This window comes from Scyliorhinus torazame, unplaced genomic scaffold, assembly GCF_047496885.1.
Source record: "Scyliorhinus torazame isolate Kashiwa2021f unplaced genomic scaffold, sScyTor2.1 scaffold_522, whole genome shotgun sequence".
Taxonomy (NCBI): Eukaryota; Metazoa; Chordata; class Chondrichthyes; order Carcharhiniformes; family Scyliorhinidae; genus Scyliorhinus; species Scyliorhinus torazame.
Window position 1 is genome coordinate 25,079 of NW_027308249.1, and position 14,502 is coordinate 39,580.

At 44.0% G+C, this 14,502-nt stretch overlaps 6 non-coding genes across 6 annotated transcripts; all 6 read right to left on the reverse strand.

The window, feature by feature from the left end:
* Nucleotides 1-1,226: 1,226 nt before the first annotated feature.
* trnas-aga (transfer RNA serine (anticodon AGA)) lies at nt 1,227-1,308 on the reverse strand. The gene has a single exon. It is a non-coding gene; the product is annotated as a tRNA-Ser (tRNA).
* Nucleotides 1,309-3,183: 1,875 nt separating this feature from the next.
* Nucleotides 3,184-3,265, reverse strand: trnas-aga (transfer RNA serine (anticodon AGA)). Its single transcript has one exon. It is a non-coding gene; the product is annotated as a tRNA-Ser (tRNA).
* Nucleotides 3,266-5,170: 1,905 nt separating this feature from the next.
* trnas-aga (transfer RNA serine (anticodon AGA)) lies at nt 5,171-5,252 on the reverse strand. Its single transcript has one exon. It is a non-coding gene; the product is annotated as a tRNA-Ser (tRNA).
* A 1,906-nt stretch (nt 5,253-7,158) lies between these two features.
* On the reverse strand, nt 7,159-7,240 carry trnas-aga (transfer RNA serine (anticodon AGA)). Its single transcript has one exon. It is a non-coding gene; the product is annotated as a tRNA-Ser (tRNA).
* Nucleotides 7,241-9,114: 1,874 nt separating this feature from the next.
* trnas-aga (transfer RNA serine (anticodon AGA)) lies at nt 9,115-9,196 on the reverse strand. Its single transcript has one exon. It is a non-coding gene; the product is annotated as a tRNA-Ser (tRNA).
* Nucleotides 9,197-13,082: 3,886 nt separating this feature from the next.
* Nucleotides 13,083-13,164, reverse strand: trnas-aga (transfer RNA serine (anticodon AGA)). Its single transcript has one exon. It is a non-coding gene; the product is annotated as a tRNA-Ser (tRNA).
* Between the last annotated feature and the right edge of the window lie 1,338 nt (nt 13,165-14,502).

Below are 14,502 nucleotides of genomic sequence, written 5' to 3' on the forward strand. Positions count from 1 at the left end.
AAATGACCCGTCAGCAATCCAATGGCTTGCTCACCATACTCATAGCCAATCCCTTGCGGGCCTCCATTGCTGAACCGCCCTCCCTTTCGATAGAAGATCAAACTTCACCTGCAACTCCTTCCTCCTCACTCCATGTCCCGCTTCCGTGTGCGTCAGATATATTCCACGCCCGCCAACATTTCCCCGATCCACGCTGCCCTTCCTAACGCGCCTCGCTAACCACCTTTGTCTTGAATGATATGACCTCCCCCCTCACGACCGCCTTCCACAACGTCCAAACCACGGACGGCGAGACGTTCCCATTTTGGTTCATTTCCGCATACTCCTCAATCACTTTCTCCTCTTAATGCAAAAAATCGGGTCGGCCATCAACCCACAATGGCAAGTAATTGTTAACAATAAAGAAGAAACCTGAGTGCAATGGAGGGTAGATGGAGTTTGAAACTATGGTTATTTGAATTGCACCCACGGACGTCTTTAGAGTCACAAAGCAACGTTCGCGACTTGAGAGTCCTCATTTGATCGCCACAAGGTTAAATTGGCAATGCTCGGTAAGCGACCCCGGATCGAGTGCTTGGGAGATAGTCAACATTCCTGACTGACGGGTGAGTGACGATTATTTCTCTCCATGCTGGTCTTGACTTGTTCCCTCTTAGTTTCTAGTATTTATTCAACAATCTACAATCAATTTGCGATATACACTATCCAAAAAGCATTCACATTGTCTTAGTTTGGAGATAGCCATGATTTGGAGATGCCGGTGTTGGACTGTGGTGAGCACAGTACGATGTCTTACAACACCAGGTTAACGTCCAACAGGTATGTTTCGAAACACTAGCTTTTCTGCATTCACCATAGCCAATCCCTGGACAAAATCGAAAATTGGAATTGTTGCTCGCATGATTCAGGCATTTTACTTCTCCCCTCCCTGGTCAACAACGCTTGCCCATGGCCTAAGTCTTCATCAGAAAGCTGAATGTACATCTCCGTTCACTAATTAATAGCATATGTTCCATTGTAAAATTCTTATCCAGATAGCGCTGTGTACTTTTCCAATCACTGAATTTTAACACATGTTGAACTGTGTCCCGTCTTTTCAAATAGAGCGCACTCTGTTGGGAAAAACAACTCGTCTTTTTGCAAAGTGTGGGATACCATTTCGCATCAGACACCATTCGTTCCAAAGAACATGGTGAAACTTGAACCTGAATGCGAAAAAGAACATACGTAGTCGGCAGGGTTCGAAGCTGCGCGGGCAGACGCCAATGGATTTCTACTCCATCGCCTTAACCACTCGGCCACGACTACATGAGCGTAAAAGCTGCTTCGGTGATTTGACGCGGAAGGTATTTTTTTATTCGGGAGGAGCAGGCAGACACACATAATACAATTCTGAACATTATTGTGTTCATAATAAGTATTCTTTCATTCAGAACCTGACGAAATCCAAACCCGAGATGAGCCAATAGCTTTGTTAAGGTTGCTATAAGAATGTTTTGATAGCACCGCTTTGTTTAATTAGGAAATGCCATTTGATTTGATTTAAATTCGCAATTTCCTGTTGGACTCTGTGCATTTTCTTTCTGTATTTGTTGACAGGGCGATAATGCACCGACAGAAATCACAATACAAACTGGAGTTAGTGCTGGATTCTGAAAATGCAGGAATTATCCTCAGGGTCCAGAAACATCTGGGTTAAAGCAAATCCATTAGATTTCAACTCACAAAAACAGAAACTTCAGGGGAAACTCAGCCGGTCTGGCATCATCAGTGGAGAGAGAAACGGAGTTAACGTTTCCACTCCGCATCAACTAAAGGGAGGATTTTACATTTATTATCAAATATAAGTTCGATACTCCCCGCGCTTCAGATCCAAAATGCCCAAATGTCACAAAAATATTATCAACATTCTTCTAAATCCACGAACCAGTTCACATTCAGATGCAGAAATACTCCCTTCCACCTCCATCGCTGCTGCCTGCCGATGGAAATGACCAGCCAGCCATCCAATGGCTTGTTCACCATACTCATAGCCAATCCCTTGCGGGCCTCCATTGCTGAACCGCCCTCCCTTTCGATAGAAGATCAAACTTCACCTGCAACTCCTTCCTCCTCACTAAATGTGCCGCTTCCGTGTGCATCAGATATATTCCATTGCCCGCCAACATCTCCCTGATCCACGCTGCCATTCCTAACGCGCCTCGCTAACCACCTTTGTCTTGAATGAAATGACCTCCCCCCTCACTACCGCCTTCCATACCTTCCAAACCACGGACGGCGAGACGTTCCCATTTTGGTTCATTTCCACATACTCCTCAATCACTTTCTCCTCTTAATGCAAAAAATTGGGTCTGCCATCAAACCCACAATGGCAAGTAATTGTTAACAATAAAGAAGAAACCTGAGTTCAATGGAAGGTAGATGGAGTTTGAAACTATGGTTATTTGAATTGCACCCGCGGACGTTCGCGACTTGAGAGTCCTTATTTGATCGCCACAAGGTTAAATTGGCAATGCTCGGTAAGCGAACCCGGATCTCGTGCTTGGGAGACAGCCAACATTCCTGACTGACGGGTGAGTGAGGCTTATTTCTCTCCATGCTTGTTCCCTCTTAGTTTCTAGTATTTATTCAACCATCTACAATCAATTTGCGATATACACTATCCAAAAATCATTCACATTGTCTTAGTTTGGAGATAGCCATGATTTAGAGATGCCGATGTTGGACTGTGGTGAGCACAGTACGGTGTCTTACAACACCAGGTTAACGTCCAACAGGTATGTTTCGAACCACTAGCTTTTCTGCATTCACCATAGCCATTCCCTGGACAAAATCGAAAATTGGAATAGTTGCTCGCATGATTCAGGCTTTTACTTCTCCCCTCCCTAGTCAATAACGCTTGCCCATGGCCTAACTCTTCATCAGCAAGCTGAATGTACATCTCCGTTCACTAATTAATGGCATATGTTCCATTGTATAATTCTTATCCAGAAAGCGTTGTGAACTTTTCCAATCACTGAATAATAACACATGTTGAACTGTGTCCCGACTTTTCAAATAGAGCGCACTCTGTTGGGAAAAATAACTCGTCTTTTTGCAAAGTGTGGGATACCATTTCGCATCAGACACCATTCGTTCCAAAGAACGTGGTGAAACTTGAACCTGAATGCGAAAAAGAACATACGTAGTCGGCAGGGTTCGAACCTGCGCGGGGAGACCCCAATGTATTTCTAGTCCATCGCCTTAACCACTCGGCCACGACTACACGAGAGCAGATGCTGTTCGGTGATTTGACGCGGAAGGTATTTTTTTATTCGGTAGTAGCAGGCAGACACACATAATACAATTCTCAACATTATTGAGTTCGCAATAAATATTCTTCATTCAGAACCTGACGAAATCCAAACCCGAGATGAGCCAATAGCTTTGTTAAGGTTGCTATAGGAAAGCTTTGATAGCACCACTTTGTTGAATTAGGAAATGTCATTTGATTTGATTTAAATTCGCAATTTGCTGTTGGACTCTGTGCATTTTCTTTCTGTATTTGTTGACAGGGCGATAATGCATCGACAGAAATCACAATACAAACTGGAGTTACTGCTGGATTCTGAAAATGCAGGAATTATCCTCAGAGTCCAGAAACATCTGGGTTAAAGCAAACCCATTAAATTTCAACACATAAAAACAGAAACTTCAGGGAAAACTCAGCCGGTCTGGCATCATCAGTGGAGAGAGAAACGGAGTTAACGTTTCCACTCCGCATCAACTAAAGAGAGGATTTTACATTTATTATCAAATATCAGTTCGATACTCCCCTCGCTTCAGATCAAAAGTGCCCAAATGTCACAAAAATATTCTGAACATTCTTCTAAATCCACGAACCAGTTCACATTCAGATGCAGAAATACTCCCTCCCACCTCCCTCGCTGCTGCCTGCCGATGGAAATGACCAGCCAGCCATCCAATGGCTTGTTCACCATACTCATAGCCAATCCCTTGCGGGCCTCCATTGCTGAACCGCCCTCCCTTTCGATAGAAGATCAAACTTCACCGGTAACTCCTTCCTCCTCACTACATGTCCCTCTTCCGTGTGCATCAGATATATTCCATCGCCCGCCAACATCTCCCCGATCAACGCTGCCCTCCCTCCCGCGCCTCGCTACCTACCTTTGCCTTGAATGAAATGACCTCCCCTCACTCCCGCCTTCCATAACTTGCAAACCACGGACGGCGAGACGTTCCCATTTTGGTTCATTTCCACATACTCCTCAATCACTTTCCCCATCTTATTGCAAAAAATCGGGTCTGCCATCAAACCCACAATGGCAAGTCATTGTGAAAAATAAAGAAGAAGCCTGAGTTCAATGGAAGGTAGGTGGAGTTTGAAACTATGGTTATTTGAATTGCACCCACGGACGTCTTTAGAGTCACAAAGCAACGTTCGCGACTTGAGAGTCCTCATTTGATCGCCACAAGGTTAAATTGGCAATGCTCGGTAACAGAACCCGGATCCAGTGCTTGGGAGACAGCCAATATTCCTGACTGACGGGTGAGTGAGGATTATTTCTCTCCATGCTGGTCTTGACTTGTTCCCTCTTAATTTCTAGTATTTATTCAACCATCTACAATATATTTGCGATATACACTATCCAAAAAGCATTCACATTGTCTTAGTTTTGAGATAGCCATGATTTGGAGATGCCGGTGTTGGACTGTGGTGAGCACAGTAAGATGTCTTCCAACACCAGGTTAATGCCCAACAGGTTTGTTTCGAAACACTGGCTTTTCTGCATTCACCATAGCCAATCCCTGGACAAAATTGAAAATTTGAATTGTTCCTCGCATGATTCAGGCATTTTACTTCTCCCCTCCCTGGTCAATAACGCTTGCCCATGGCCGAAGTCTTCATCAGCAAGCTGAATGTACATCTCCGTTCACTCATTAATAGCATATGTTCCATTGTAAAATTCTTATCCAGAAAGCGCTGTGTACTTTTCCAATCACTGAATAATAACACATGTTGAACTGTGTCCCGACTTTTCAAATAGAGCGCACTCTGTTGGGAAAAACAACTCGTCTTTTTGCAAAGTGTGGGATACCATTTCGCATCAGACACCATTCGTTCCAAAGAACGTGGTGAAACTTGAACCTGAATGAGAAAAAGGGAATACGTAATCGGCAGGGTTCGAACCTGCGCGGGGAGACCCCAATGGATTTCTACTCCATCGCCTTAACCACTCGGCCACGACTACATGAGGGCAAAAGCTACTTCGGTGATTTGACGCGGAAGGTATTTTTTTATTCGGGAGGAGCAGCAGACACACATAATACAATTCTGAACATTATTGTGTTCATAATAAGTATTCTTTCATTCAGAACCTGACGAAATCCAAACCCGAGATGAGCCAATAGCTTTGTTAAGGTTGCTATAAGAATGTTTTGATAGCACCGCTTTGTTGAATTAGGAAATGTCATTTGATTTGATTTAAATTCGCAATTTGCTGTTGGACTCTGTGCATTTTCTTTCTGTATTTGTTGACAGGGCGATAATGCATCGACAGAAATCACAATACAAACTGGAGTTACTGCTGGATTCTGAAAATGCAGGAATTATCCTCAGAGTCCAGAAACATCTGGGTTAAAGCAAACCCATTAAATTTCAACACATAAAAACAGAAACTTCAGGGAAAACTCAGCCGGTCTGGCATCATCAGTGGAGAGAGAAACGGAGTTAACGTTTCCACTCCGCATCAACTAAAGAGAGGATTTTACATTTATTATCAAATATCAGTTCGATACTCCCCTCGCTTCAGATCAAAAGTGCCCAAATGTCACAAAAATATTCTGAACATTCTTCTAAATCCACGAACCAGTTCACATTCAGATGCAGAAATACTCCCTCCCACCTCCCTCGCTGCTGCCTGCCGATGGAAATGACCAGCCAGCCATCCAATGGCTTGTTCACCATACTCATAGCCAATCCCTTGCGGGCCTCCATTGCTGAACCGCCCTCCCTTTCGATAGAAGATCAAACTTCACCGGTAACTCCTTCCTCCTCACTACATGTCCCTCTTCCGTGTGCATCAGATATATTCCATCGCCCGCCAACATCTCCCCGATCAACGCTGCCCTCCCTCCCGCGCCTCGCTACCTACCTTTGCCTTGAATGAAATGACCTCCCCTCACTCCCGCCTTCCATAACTTGCAAACCACGGACGGCGAGACGTTCCCATTTTGGTTCATTTCCACATACTCCTCAATCACTTTCCCCATCTTATTGCAAAAAATCGGGTCTGCCATCAAACCCACAATGGCAAGTCATTGTGAAAAATAAAGAAGAAGCCTGAGTTCAATGGAAGGTAGGTGGAGTTTGAAACTATGGTTATTTGAATTGCACCCACGGACGTCTTTAGAGTCACAAAGCAACGTTCGCGACTTGAGAGTCCTCATTTGATCGCCACAAGGTTAAATTGGCAATGCTCGGTAACAGAACCCGGATCCAGTGCTTGGGAGACAGCCAATATTCCTGACTGACGGGTGAGTGAGGATTATTTCTCTCCATGCTGGTCTTGACTTGTTCCCTCTTAATTTCTAGTATTTATTCAACCATCTACAATATATTTGCGATATACACTATCCAAAAAGCATTCACATTGTCTTAGTTTTGAGATAGCCATGATTTGGAGATGCCGGTGTTGGACTGTGGTGAGCACAGTAAGATGTCTTCCAACACCAGGTTAATGCCCAACAGGTTTGTTTCGAAACACTGGCTTTTCTGCATTCACCATAGCCAATCCCTGGACAAAATTGAAAATTTGAATTGTTCCTCGCATGATTCAGGCATTTTACTTCTCCCCTCCCTGGTCAATAACGCTTGCCCATGGCCGAAGTCTTCATCAGCAAGCTGAATGTACATCTCCGTTCACTCATTAATAGCATATGTTCCATTGTAAAATTCTTATCCAGAAAGCGCTGTGTACTTTTCCAATCACTGAATAATAACACATGTTGAACTGTGTCCCGACTTTTCAAATAGAGCGCACTCTGTTGGGAAAAACAACTCGTCTTTTTGCAAAGTGTGGGATACCATTTCGCATCAGACACCATTCGTTCCAAAGAACGTGGTGAAACTTGAACCTGAATGAGAAAAAGGGAATACGTAATCGGCAGGGTTCGAACCTGCGCGGGGAGACCCCAATGGATTTCTACTCCATCGCCTTAACCACTCGGCCACGACTACATGAGGGCAAAAGCTACTTCGGTGATTTGACGCGGAAGGTATTTTTTTATTCGGGAGGAGCAGCAGACACACATAATACAATTCTGAACATTATTGTGTTCATAATAAGTATTCTTTCATTCAGAACCTGACGAAATCCAAACCCGAGATGAGCCAATAGCTTTGTTAAGGTTGCTATAAGAATGTTTTGATAGCACCGCTTTGTTGAATTAGGAAATGCCATTTGATTTGATTTAAATTCGCAATTTGCTGTTGGACTCTGTGCATTTTCTTTCTGTATTTGTTGACAGGGCGATAATGCACCGACAGAAATCACAATACAAACTGGAGTTAGTGCTGGATTCTGAAAATGCAGGAATTATCCTCAGGGTCCAGAAACATCTGGGTTAAAGCAAATCCATTAGATTTCAACTCACAAAAACAGAAACTTCAGGGGAAACTCAGCCGGTCTGGCATCATCAGTGGAGAGAGAAACGGAGTTAACGTTTCCACTCCGCATCAACTAAAGGGAGGATTTTACATTTATTATCAAATATAAGTTCGATACTCCCCGCGCTTCAGATCCAAAATGCCCAAATGTCACAAAAATATGATCAACATTCTTCTAAATCCACGAACCAGTTCACATTCAGATGCAGAAATACTCCCTTCCACCTCCATCGCTGCTGCCTGCCGATGGAAATGACCAGCCAGCCATCCAATGGCTTGTTCACCATACTCATAGCCAATCCCTTGCGGGCCTCCATTGCTGAACAGCCCTCCCTTTCGATAGAAGATCAAACTTCACCTGCAACTCCTTCCTCCTCACTAAATGTGCCGCTTCAGTGTGCATCAGATATATTCCATTGCCCGCCAACATCTCCCTGATCCACGCTGCCATTCCTAACGCGCCTCGCTAACCACCTTTGTCTTGAATGAAATGACCTCCCCCCTCACTACCGCCTTCCATACGTTCCAAACCACGGACGGCGAGACGTTCCCATTTTGGTTCATTTCCACATACTCCTCAATCACTTTCTCCTCTTAATGCAAAAAATTGGGTCTGCCATCAAACCCACAATGGCAAGTAATTGTTAACAATAAAGAAGAAACCTGAGTTCAATGGAAGGTAGATGGAGTTTGAAACTATGGTTATTTGAATTGCACCCGCGGACGTTCTCGACTTGAGAGTCCTCATTTGATCGCCACAAGGTTAAATTGGCAATGCTCGGTAAGCGAACCCGGATCTAGTGCTTGGGAGACAGCCAACATTCCTGACTGACGGGTGAGTAAGGCTTATTTCTCTCCATGCTTGTTCCCTCTTAGTTTCTAGTATTTATTCAACCATCTACAATCAATTTGCGATATACACTATCCAAAAATCATTCACATTGTCTTAGTTTGGAGATAGCCATGATTTAGAGATGCCGGTGTTGGACTGTGGTGAGCACAGTACGATGTCTGACAACACCAGGTTAACGTCCAACAGGTATGTTTCGAACCACTAGGTTTTCTGCATTCACCATAGCCATTCCCTGGACAAAATCGAAAATTGGAATAGTTGTTCGCATGATTCAGGCTTTTACTTCTCCCCTCCCTAGTCAATAACGCTTGCCCATGGCCTAACTCTTCATCAGCAAGCTGTCTGTACATCTCCGTTCACTAATTAATGGCATATGTTCCATTGTATAATTCTTATCCAGAAAGCGTTGTGAACTTTTCCAATCACTGAATAATAACACATGTTGAACTGTGTCCCGACTTTTCAAATAGAGCGCACTCTGTTGGGAAAAACAACTCGTCTTTTTGCAAAGTGTGGGATACCATTTCGCATCAGACACCATTCGTTCCAAAGAACGTGGTGAAACTTGAACCTGAATGCGAAAAAGAACATACGTAGTCGGCAGGGTTCGAACCTGCGCGGGGAGACCCCAATGGATTTCTAGTCCATCGCCTTAACCACTCGGCCACGACTACACGAGCAAAAAGCTGCTTCGGTGTCATTTGACGCGGAAGGTATTTTTTTATTCGGGAGGAGTAGGCAGAAACACATCATTCAATTCTGAACATTATTGAGTTCACAATAAATATTCTTTCATTCAGAACCTGACGAAATCCAAACCCGAGATGAGCCAATAGCTTTGTTAAGGTTGCTATAGGAAAGCTTTGATAGCACCACTTTGTTGAATTAGGAAATGTCATTTGATTTGATTTAAATTCGCAATTTGCTGTTGGACTCGGTGCATTTTCTTTCTGTATTTGTTGACAGGGCGATAATGCACCGAAAGAAATCACAATACAAACTGGAGTTAGTGCTGCATTCTGAAAATGCAGGAATTATCCTCAGGGTCCAGAAACATATGGGTTAAAGCAAATCCATTAAATTTCAACACACAAAAACAGAAACTTCAGGGAAAACTCAGCCGGTCTGGCATCATCAGTGGAGAGAGAAACGGAGTTAACGTTTCCACTCCGCATCAACTAAAGGGAGGAGTTTACATTTATTATCAAATATAAGTTCGATACTCCCCTCGCTTCAGATCCAAAGTGCCCAAATGGCCCAAAAATATTCTCAACATTCTTCTAAATCCACGAACCAGTTCACATTCAGATGCAGAAATACTCCCTCCCACCTCCCTCGCTGCTGCCTGCCGATGGAAATGACCCGTCAGCAATCCAATGGCTTGCTCACCATACTCATAGCCAATCCCTTGCGGGCCTCCATTGCTGAACCGCCCTCCCTTTCGATAGAAGATCAAACTTCACCTGCAACTCCTTCCTCCTCACTACATGTCCCGCTTCCGTGTGCATCAGATATATTCCACGCCCGCCAACATTTCCCCGATCCACGCTGCCCTTCCTAACGCGCCTCGCTAACCACCTTTGTCTTGAATGATATGACCTCCCCCCTCACTACCGCCTTCCATAACTTCCAAACCACGGACGGCGAGACGTTCCCATTTTGGTTCATTTCCACATACTCCTCAATCACTTTCTCCTCTTAATGCAAAAAATCGGGTCGGCCATCAAACCCACAATGGTAAGTAATTGTTAACAATAAAGAAGAAATCTGAGTGCAATGGAGGGTAGATGGAGTTTGAAACTATGGTTATTTGAACTGCAACCGCGGACGTCTTTACAGTCACAAAGCAAGTTCGCGACTTGAGAGTCCTCATTTGATCGCCACAAGGTTAAATTGGCAATGCTCGGTAAGCGACCCCGGATCTATTGCTTGGGAGACAGCCAACATTCCTGACTGACGGGTGAGTGAGGATTATTTCTCTCCATGCTTGTTCCCCCTTAGTTTCTAGTATTTATTCAACCATCTACAATCAATTTGCGATATACACTATCCAAAAAGCATTCGCATTGTCTTAGTTTGGAGATAGCCATGATTTAGAGATGCCGGTGTTGGACTGTGGTGAGCACAGTACGATGTCTTACAACACCAGGTGAACGTCCAACAGGTATGTTTCGAAACACTAGCTTTTCTGCATTCACCATAGCCAATCCCTGGACAAAATCGAAAATTGGAATTGTTGCTCGTATGATTCAGGCATCTTACTTCTCCCCTCCCTGGTCAACAACGCTTGCCCATGGCCTAAGTCTTCATCAGAAAGCTGAATGTACATCTCCGTTCACTAATTAATAGCATATATTCCATTGTAAAATTCTTATCCAGATAGCGCTGTGTACTTTTCCAATCACTGAATAATAACACATGTTGAACTGTCTCCCGACTTTTCAAATAGAGCGCACTCTGTTGGGAAAAACAACTCGTCTTTTTGCAAAGTGTGGGATACCATTTCGCATCAGTCACCATTCGTTCCAAAGAACATGGTGAAACTTGAACCTGAATGCGAAAAAGAACATACGGAGTCGGCATGGTTCGAATCTGCGCGGGGAGACCGCAATGGATTTCTAGTCCATCGCCTAAACCACTCGGCCACGACTACACGAGCTCAAAAGCTGCTTCGGTGTCATTTGACGCGGAAGGTATTTTTTTATTCGGTAGTAGCAGGCAGACACACATAATACAATTCTCAACATTATTGAGTTCGCAATAAATATTCTTTCATTCAGAACCTGACGAAATCCAAACCCGAGATGAGCCAATAGCTTTGTTAAGGTTGCTATAGGAAAGTTTTGATAGCACCGCTTTGTTGAATTAGGAAATGCCATTTGATTTGATTTAAAATCACAATTTGCTGTTGGACTCTGTGCATTTTCTTTCATTATTTGTTGACAGGGCGATAATGCACCGACAGAAATCAAAATACAAACTGGAGTTAGTGCTGGATTCTGAAAATGCAGGTATTATCCTCAGGGTCCAGAAACATATGTGTTAAAGCAAATCCATTAAATTTCAACACACAAAAACAGAAACTTCAGGGAAAGCTCAGCCGGTCTGGCATCATCAGTGGAGAGAGAAACGGAGTTAACGTTTCCACTCCGCATCAACTAAAGAGAGGATTTTACATTTATTATCAAATATCAGTTCGATACTCCCCTCGCTTCAGATCCAAAATGCCCAAATGTCACAAAAATATTCTGAACATTCTTCTAAATCCACGAACCAGTTCACATTCAGATGCAGAAATACTCCCACCCACCTCCCTCGCTGCTGCCTGCCGATGGAAATGACCCGCCAGCAATCCAATGGCTTTCTCACCATATTCACAGCCAATCCCTTGCGGGCCTCCATTGCTGAAACGCCCTCCCTTTCGATAGAAGATCAAACTTCACCTGCAACTCCTTCCTCCTCACTACATGTCCCGCTTCCGTGTGCATCAGACATATTCCACGCCCGCCAACATTTCCCCGATCCACGCTGCCCTTCCGAACGCGCCTTGCTAACCACCTTTGTCTTGAATGATACGACCTCCCCCCTCACTACCGCCTTCCATAACTTCCAAACCACGGACGGCGAGACGTTCCCATTTTGGTTCATTTCCACATATTCCTCAATCACTTTCTCCTCTTAATGCAAAAAATCGGGTCGGCCATCAAACCCACAATGGCAAGTAATTGTTAACAATAAAGAAGAAACCTGAGTGCAATGGAGGGTAGATGGAGTTTGAAACTATGGTTATTTGAATTGCACCCGCGGACGTCTTTACAGTCACAAAGCAAGTTCGCGACTTGAGAGTCCTCATTTGATCGCCACAAGGCTAAATTGGCAATGCTAGGTAAGCGACCCCGGATCTCGTGCTTGGAAGACAGCCAACATTCCTGACTGACGGGTGAGTGAGGATTATTTCTCTCCATGCTGGTCTTGACTTGATCCCTCTCAGTTTCTAGTATTTATTCAACCATCTACAATCAATTTGCGATATATACTATCCAAAAAGCATTCGCATTGTCTTAGTTTGGAGATAGCCATGATTTAGAGATGCCGGTGTTGGACTGTGGTGAGCACAGTACGATGTCTTACAACACCAGGTCAACGTCCAACAGGTTTGTTTCGAAACACTAGCTTTTCTGCATTCACCATCGCCAATCCCTGGACAAAATTGAAAATTGGAATTGTTGCTCGCATGATTCAGGCTTTTACTTCTCCCCTGCCTAGTCAATAACGCTTGCCCATGGCCTAACTCTTCATCAGCAAGCTGTCTGTACATCTCCGTTCACTAATTAATGGCATATGTTCCATTGTATAATTCTTATCCAGAAAGCGTTGTGAACTTTTCCAATCACTGAATAATAACACATGTCGAACTGTGTCCCGACTTTTCAAATAGAGCGCACTCTGTTGGGAAAAACAACTCGTCTTTTTGCAAAGTGTGGGATACCATTTCGCATCAGACACCATTCGTTCCAAAGAACGTGGTGAAACTTGAACCTGAATGAGAAAAAGGACATACGTAGTCGGCAGGGTTCGAACCTGCGCGTGGAAACCCCAATGGATTTCTAGTCCATTGCCTTAACCACTCGGCCACGACTACACGAGATCCGATGCTGTTCGGTGATTTGACGCGGAAGGTATTTTTTTATTCGGCAGGAGCAGGCAGACACACAGAATACAATTCTCAACATTATTGAGTTCGCAATAAATATTCTTTCATTCAGAACCTGACGAAATCCAAACCCGATATGAGCCAATAGCTTTGTTAAGGTTGCTATAGGAAAGTTTTGATAGCACCGCTTTGTTGAATTAGGAAATGCCATTTGATTTGATTTAAAATCGCAATTTGCTGTTGGACTCTGTGCATTATCTTTCATTATTTGTTGACAGGGCGATAATGCACCGACAGAAATCAAAATACAAACTGGAGTTAGTGCTGGATTCTGAAAATGCAGGTATTATCCTCAGGGTCCAGAAACATATGTGTTAAAGCAAATCCATTAAATTTCAACACACAAAAACAGAAACTTCAGGGAAAACTCAACCGGTCTGGCATCATCAGTGGAGAGAGAAACGGAGTTAACGTTTCCACTCCGCATCAACTAAAGAGAGGATTTTACATTTATTATCAAATATCAGTTCGATACTCCCCTCGGTTCAGATCCAAAATGCCCAAATGTCACAAAAATATTCTGAACATTCTTCTAAATCAACGAACCAGTTCACATTCAGATGCAGAAATACTCCCTCCCACCTCCCTCGCTGCTGCCTGCCGATGGAAATGACCCGCCAGCAATCCAATGGCTTTCTCACCATATTCATAGCCAATCCCTTGCGGGCCTCCATTGCTGAACCGCCCTCCCTTTCGATAGAAGATCAAACTTCACCGGCAACTCCTTCCCCCTCACTACATGTCCCGCTTCCGTGTGCATCAGATATATTCCACGCCCGCCAACATTTCCCCGATCCACGCTGCCCTTCCGAACGCGCCTTGCTAACCACCTTTGTCTTGAATGATACGACCTCCCCCCTCACTACCGCCTTCCATAACTTCCAAACCACGGACGTAGAGACGTTCCCATTTTGGTTCATTTCCACATACTCCTCAATCACTTTCTCCTCTTAATGCAAAAAATCGGGTCGGCCATCAAACCCACAATGGCAAGTAATTGTTAACAATAAAGAAGAAACTTGAGTGCAATGGAGGGTAGATGGAGTTTGAAACTATGGTTATTTGAATTGCACCCGCGGACGTCTTTACAGTCACAAAGCAAGTTCGCGACTTGAGAGTCCTCATTTGATCGCCACAAGGCTAAATTGGCAATGCTAGGTAAGCGACCCCGGATCTAGTGCTTGGGAGACAGCCAACATTCCTGACTGACGGGTGAGTGAGGATTATTTCTCTCCATGCTGGTCTTGACTTGATCCCTCTCAGTTT